The sequence below is a fragment of the Vombatus ursinus genome, unplaced genomic scaffold (assembly GCF_900497805.2).
Source record: "Vombatus ursinus unplaced genomic scaffold, bare-nosed wombat genome assembly UNPS02014768.1, whole genome shotgun sequence".
NCBI lineage: Eukaryota > Metazoa > Chordata > Mammalia > Diprotodontia > Vombatidae > Vombatus > Vombatus ursinus.
In genome coordinates, this window is record NW_020954546.1 from 23,531,081 (window position 1) to 23,537,626 (window position 6,546).

The window sequence follows — 6,546 nt, forward strand, 5'->3', positions numbered from 1 at the left end:
GCCCCCAAGCAATATTCTTAGACTGTGTGTAAACCTCCAGATAAGTGGCCACCCTGAATCAGTGGAGGGGCCTTTCATACCTGGAGTTCCTTACACTGATGAAATCACACACACACACACACACACACACACACACACACTTGCATTTCCTTATGTGTAGACATGTCTCCTGGCAGAAAATAAGTTCTTCGAGGGAAGGGATTGTCTTCATTTTGGCTTTTGTGGGAGGATGTGTGGTCCAGTAGAGCTAGACTTCTTAACCTGGGATGTCAGGGGATCCATGAACTTGGATAGAAAAAAAAAATAACACTTTTGTTTCAATACAATTGGTTTCTTTTATAATCCTACAAATTCTGTGTATTTAAAAACACTCTTCTGAGAAGACAAACACAGGCTTCAGCAGATTGCCAAAGGGGTCCGTGACATATCCCTGCTTTGGAGTCAGAGGTCCTGGGTTCAAATCCCACTGACTATACTCCTCTGTAAAATGAAGAAACTGGACGAGATAATGTCTAAGGTCCCTTCCAGCTCTGGATCCAGGACCTGGGGGTTCCAAAGCACTTAACGCTGTGCCTTACACTAGTTGGTGCTTGAAAAAAACAGGGGTGACCTCAAAGTCTTAGTGCAGTTTTAAACTTGTTTGGTCAAGAAAACTGGGGCCAGGGCCTCCTCCGGCACTCTTTCCCCTATCCGGCACTCTGAATACACTGGGGGAAGGAGGACAAGGAAGAGGAGAAGGGACATGGGAGGGGAGCAATTGATTGTAAAAGCTTGGCAGTTCTTGCTGAATTCATCGTCAAGGTCCATTTATCAGATGCAGCCAGAGCAGATTTATTCAGGGGCCAAACCCCAGGGAGAAGGAATCTCATCTCCTGAGGAGAATGCTGTGCTTTCAGACACAAAGACGGCTTCCTTTCTCCAACCAGCTCCGCCCAAAGCGCTTCCTCTGCCTAACTGTGTCTGCCCAAGCAATTAGAACCAAAGACAGACTGGGGGCACCGCCAGGAGACAAGTTATCAGGTAGTTTGCATGGACTGAGCCCAGTGCTGTCAACCCTACTCCCAGACCAACAGGCAAGTGCCTCCCACTGGTCCGGGGCATGGTCCATGGGACTAACGGCACCTTCTGGCATTCTTTCCCTGGGAGGGACCAGAGAGGACCACAGAACGTCACAGCGGGGAGGATCTCGGTGGCCACCCAGACAAATCAACACCTCTGCATATACAACTTGACGATATTGGAGGAAGCTAGGTGGTAGAATAATAGTGGATAGATTGCTGTACTTGGAGACAGAAAGTCCTGAGTTCAAATTCCACCCCAGACATTAGCTATGTGACACAGGGCAGGTCACTCAACCTTTCTGTGCCGCAGTTTCCTCATCTGTAAAACAAGGAAGTTGGATACGATGACCATTAAGGTCCCGTCCAGCTCCACCTCCCAGTCACCCAGTCTCAGACTGAAGACCCTCCAGTGAGGGAGAAGCCTCACTACCTCCAGAGGGAGCCAACTCTACTTAGGGACATCAGGGGTCTGAAATACCCTAGCACACCTTCCACCCAGTGCTCCCTGCTCTGCCCTCTGGGGCCAAGCAGAACAAAACTAATCCCTCTCACACAGGACAGCCTTTCAGATACTCGAAGTCACGTCCCTCCTTCTCCTCTGCTGACTAACATCCCATTTCCTTCAGTCAGTTCTAATATGACATGATCTCTAGGCCTTTTCACATCTTAGTCACCTTTTTCTGGATGCTCCCCAGCTGACCTTCCTGGAATTCAAGACCCAGATACTACTTCCACTTTCAGAGCCTTAGAACCGAAAAGAAGTTCAAGATTCAATCAACACCCTCACACACACACACACACACACACACTTTACAGATGAGGAAACTGAGGCCCACATGGGAAAGGGGACTTAGCCAAGGTCACACAGCTACTAAATGGCAGGACTAGAATTCAAATCGAGGTCCCCTGACTCCCAAAACATCCGTCTTTCCACTTGTTCCCTCAGCGCAACTCCAACTACCTGCTACCATCCCAGAAGCTGGGCATCGGCCCACCCCTAGCTCTCCAGCTAACTCAGTGTGTCTGTGCCTTGCACCTGGCAGCCCCAGATCCTCAGGCGTACTGACTGGGAGCTGGCCAGACAGACCGGTGGGCTGGCCATGATGCTAGGTTTGGGGGTTGGGGAGGAAGCGGCCATCTGCAGGGGCTGTAGCCTGGATAGACTTTCCTCCCGACTCTCATCTCCCCAGAGATGGAGTCTTACATTTTGGTGGATGGTGGCTGCCTGTTGCTTCCCTCCACCGCACAAGAGGCTGTCCCAGCCCTTCTCCCGATCCCCCTCCGCTGCCCCAAATCAAAAACTAGCTACAGGTGGCTGCCACCTGTGGGCTGCCGAAGTGACCATCATCCCCCTAGCAAAATCCAATGGAAAAGTCAGAACTCACTCCCAGCTCCTGCTGCACGTTTCCCCAGTCGGTACCTGGAGCCCAGAGAACCAGGAAAAAACAACCTCTAAATAAACTCTTAGCCAGCACCCCGCTCTCCTCCCCTGGCAGGCACAAATGAACACCCAAGGCCACCCTCTTCTGGGAAGGAGAAAATACTTCTCTGGAAAAGCACCTGTTCTGAGTTATTGCTGACACCCACCCCCGCCCCCCTTCCCCAAACCAGGCACGAGGAGGGCTGCCCGGGGGAAAGAGAGACTTGGCTATACCTACCAGGTATCCAGGGGAGGGGCAGGGATCTACCTGTGGAGGGGCCCTGGGGGCTCTGGGCTCCTGGGAGGATGTGGGAGCGGGGGAGCAGAGCCCTCCCCTGCTTCCCGCAGCCGGAACCCTCTCTCCTGATTGTGTCGTCAGGGGCAACACGAGGTGCTCTAGACAATTTCAATTACTCAGCCCTTGAGTAAACATGTGGCAGGCAGCGAGGAACTGGGCAGCTGGAGCCAAACAAAGGCCTGGATTTCTCTCCCGGGAGCCGAAGGGCAGCTCGCTCCCAAGCTCAGGCTCGCGGCCCGGTGGGGCCCGAAGGCCCTGGAGCGCGAGGGCACATAAGGAGACAGGCCCGGGGGCCGCAGGGGCACAGGCCAGGGCAATGCTTCTCCAGAGCATGGGATGGGGGCCAGGGAGGGCAGGGAACTAGCCCATCTCCGCGTCTGCCCCGCCCCCGTGACGTCACCCGGCTTCTCCCCAACCACCGGCCGCTCTGCCGGCTCGAGCTCCTCCCAGGAATCATGAAAAAGTGTCCGACCTGTAGGACCTGGCAGGTGACTCTCCCCCATCCGTTGCTGGGTGGGGCGGGGTCTAGAGGGAAATCACAAAACCCAGAAGCCGCCTGGTCAAACCTCCTCGTTTTACAAAGAAAGAAACTGAGGCTCGGAGTGACCTGGCCAAATTCACACAGCTAGCGTGCCAGAGAGGATTTGGACCGAGGTTCTCAGACTGCGAAGCCATCTTTCTGTCCACTGTGCTAAAGCACCTACGATTCCAGAGCTTGCTTTCTCAGCTTCAGGATATCCATACCCTTCCGGGCGTGGAACAATGAGGGAAGAACAGCAAAAGCAAATACAACAAATTCCAAACTACATGAAATAAAAAGCCCAAGAAATGTAGAGACCTATCAAAGAAGTCGAAACCGTGCGAAGGCTGGATTGAAGAACGTAGCATCCCCACTAAGCACCTACTATGTGCCAGGCACTGTGCTCGAGATACAAAAAGAGGCAAAAGACAATCCCTGCCCTCACGGAGCTTACAGTCTCACCAGGAGACAACACGCAAACAAATATATACAGAGCAAGCTAGATACAGGATGAATAGGAAATAATTCACAGCCAGGAAGCACTGGAATCAAGAGGGCTTGGGAAAGGCTTCTCGCAGAAAATGAGCTTACACCCCTAATTCTTTTATTCAATTGCTTTCTTTTATGTGTTGTTTCCCTCTGTTAGAGTGTGGGTCCTTAAACGAGAGGCTGTCTCACTTTTCTATTTGTACTCCTAGCATTTAGCACAATGTTGGGCACATTAGCCCCTGAAAAATGCTTTTTCATTCATTTCATTCATTCAGTTGCAAAAATCAATCATTTTACCAACCCCCATGCTATTCAACCAAACTATATAAAAGAACAATAGTGGATCAGAAACTTTTGCCAAAACAGTTCCTCGATGAATTCCATCAGATATAAAGCCGAGAGGAATGAGCAACAATAAGTCACATTTCTATAGCTCTTAGGGTCTGTAAAATACTTTCCTCAGGAAGAAGATGGTGCCAGAATTATTATCTCCATTTGACAGATAAGAAAACTGAGGCTTGGGTCCCCAATTACTACCCGGTATGACCTTGGGTAAGTCACAGCCTGGGCCTTTGTTTCCTCATTTGTCAAATGATGGGATTAGACTAGGTGGCTTCCTAGATCCCTCAATTAAAGATCTCTGAGCCCAAGTGACTAGCCCAAGGTCACCTAGTCAACGAATGGAAGAGCTGGGACTCAGACCTAGGTCTCCTGAATCACTGAAGTTCAGGACTGGAAGGGACCTCAGAGGCATTCTCATACCTATCTGTACAGTAAATCTCTACCAATAAAGTCAATTCAATGAGTATTTATTAAAAGCCTACTGTATGCTGAGCATGGAGGTTACAAAGGCAAGGCAAAGCACAAAGAAACAAAGGTCCCTGCCCTCAAGGAATCCAGATGAATTTGCCTTCTAGCCCCTGTTACCTCGTGAGGCAGGCCACCTCCCTTCAGGACAGCTCTCGGGGTTCAAAAGTGCCTGCCATTGAGCTGAGAGCTGCCGCTCTGGAATGTCCCAGCCACCCCCTATTTTAGCCCTGGTTCTGCCCCTTGGGCCCAAACAGAACAATCCAATCCCTTTTCCTCCCACAGGACAGCCCTTCAGCCATGAGAAGTTGCTAATGTTCCCATCCAGCCCTTGCCAAATTTTCTCCTTTCCAAGTTAAATATCCCACTTCTTTCAACTGGTCCTCACATGAGGCCATTTGCCATTCTCAATGTTCTCTTCTGGATTCTCCAGTTTATCCATCTGCTTTTACTGGCCCCTGATTTTGTAGGGAGCACCCTGCAAAGAAACCCTCTCTACCAATGGAGATGGGTACCTTCTCTGTAACTTAGAGAGCTGCCTGGGAAATGAGAGATGAAATGACTTACCCAGGGTCACACAGCCTCTACGTGTCAGAGGTTGGACTTCACCCCAGCTCTTCCTGACTCTGACACCAGCTCTCTAGCTACTCTAGGCTATGCTGTCCGCCCCTCAGGTTAAGATGTGCCGCCTAGAACTGACTAACTATGGTCATAGCTTCACCTGAGACTCCAAGAAGCTGGAACGTGAGCAGCAGCCACACCCTCATAAAACCATCTCGGCAGGGGCAGCTAGGTGGCGCAGTGGATAGAGCTCCAGCCTAGGAGTCAGGTGTTCAAATCCGGTCTCAGACACTTGGCACTTAATAGCTGTGTGACCCTGGACAAGTCACTTACCCCTGATTGCCTCACCAAAAAAGCAAGGGAAAAAAAAAACCCATCTCAGCAGATGGGGCTAAACCAGGTTGAGGGTAACCAAATGGTAGTTAGGGGGATCTCTACCCCAAGCATATAAAGATCCCCCCCAGGAATGGGCAGATGAGAACAATTGGTTCCAGCAGCCACGAAGGCAGCCAAAGCAGGAGATGTGGAGCACTTAGAGTTTGGTCAGACATTGAAGGTGCCAAGGTCATCCAGGCATCCCAGGACATCAACAGTCATCCTGAAGTCCTGCCACTGGACTTCAAGGACTCGGGAAGAGAGTGAGGCTGATGGCTCTGCACGACTGCCTCACTTGAATCGAATTCATTCACAAGTCAAGACGGCACCCACAATGTCATTGTCCTCTTTGAAAACAAAGGATGAACAACATAAATTCTAGGGTCCTCGGCCCGACTTCCACTGGCACCGGCAGGTTAGGTCCCCAGAGGGCAGCTACATATCTCCCTCTCAGGTTTCTGTGGTAAACCAACGGGTTTATGGAGCTTTATCAGCTCAAATTCATCAGCCTATTGTGGTGTATTCCCCAGATTTTGCCACCTTAAGCTTCCTTGCCATACTTAAGCTTCTTTCTCCTTCTGTCCCTATGGGCCCCTTCTCTCACTGGTGAATTCCTTCCATTACTTTCACCTTGAGGAAAGACCCAGAGCAGCATCTTTTATTCTCCAGACTTGGCCACCATGCTCCTCCAAGGATACATTCCTCCAAAGATGTGCTGGTCAATGTTTAACAACCAGCTTTGGGAAGGGAGGAGAGGGTGAACCCACAACACCCTTTGAAGTTTAATCTTCCTCATGAACATTCCTCCAGCACTTTTTAAAATCTAGGCAATCAACAAAACAAGAAAACAAGCCCTAGTTTGTAGCTTTGCCAGCACTGGAGATTTAACAAGCAGCTCTCCGAGGCAAGCTGGCTCCTCTATACCAATGCTCCCTTCCCTCCCTTTTCAACTCCCTTTTATATGTTGGCTTCCTCCATCAGAATGTAAGTTCCTTGAGAGCAGGGACTGACTTTT

General features: G+C 50.4%; 1 protein-coding gene across 4 annotated transcripts in view; it reads right to left on the reverse strand.

Annotated features, from left to right (window-relative positions):
* The window catches only part of RPH3AL (rabphilin 3A like (without C2 domains)), a 174,499-nt gene extending 171,480 nt beyond the window's left edge, over positions 1 to 3,019 (reverse strand). The window contains exon 1 of one of the 4 annotated variants that reach the window (XM_027862427.1): positions 2,750 to 3,019. The gene's annotated coding sequence lies outside the window, so the exon portion shown is untranslated. Of the gene's footprint in view, positions 1 to 2,446; positions 2,469 to 2,719 lie in introns of those variants that run through there. The other 3 variants (XM_027862426.1, XM_027862429.1, XM_027862428.1) reach the window with 3 other exon arrangements.
* Between the last annotated feature and the right edge of the window lie 3,527 nt (positions 3,020 to 6,546).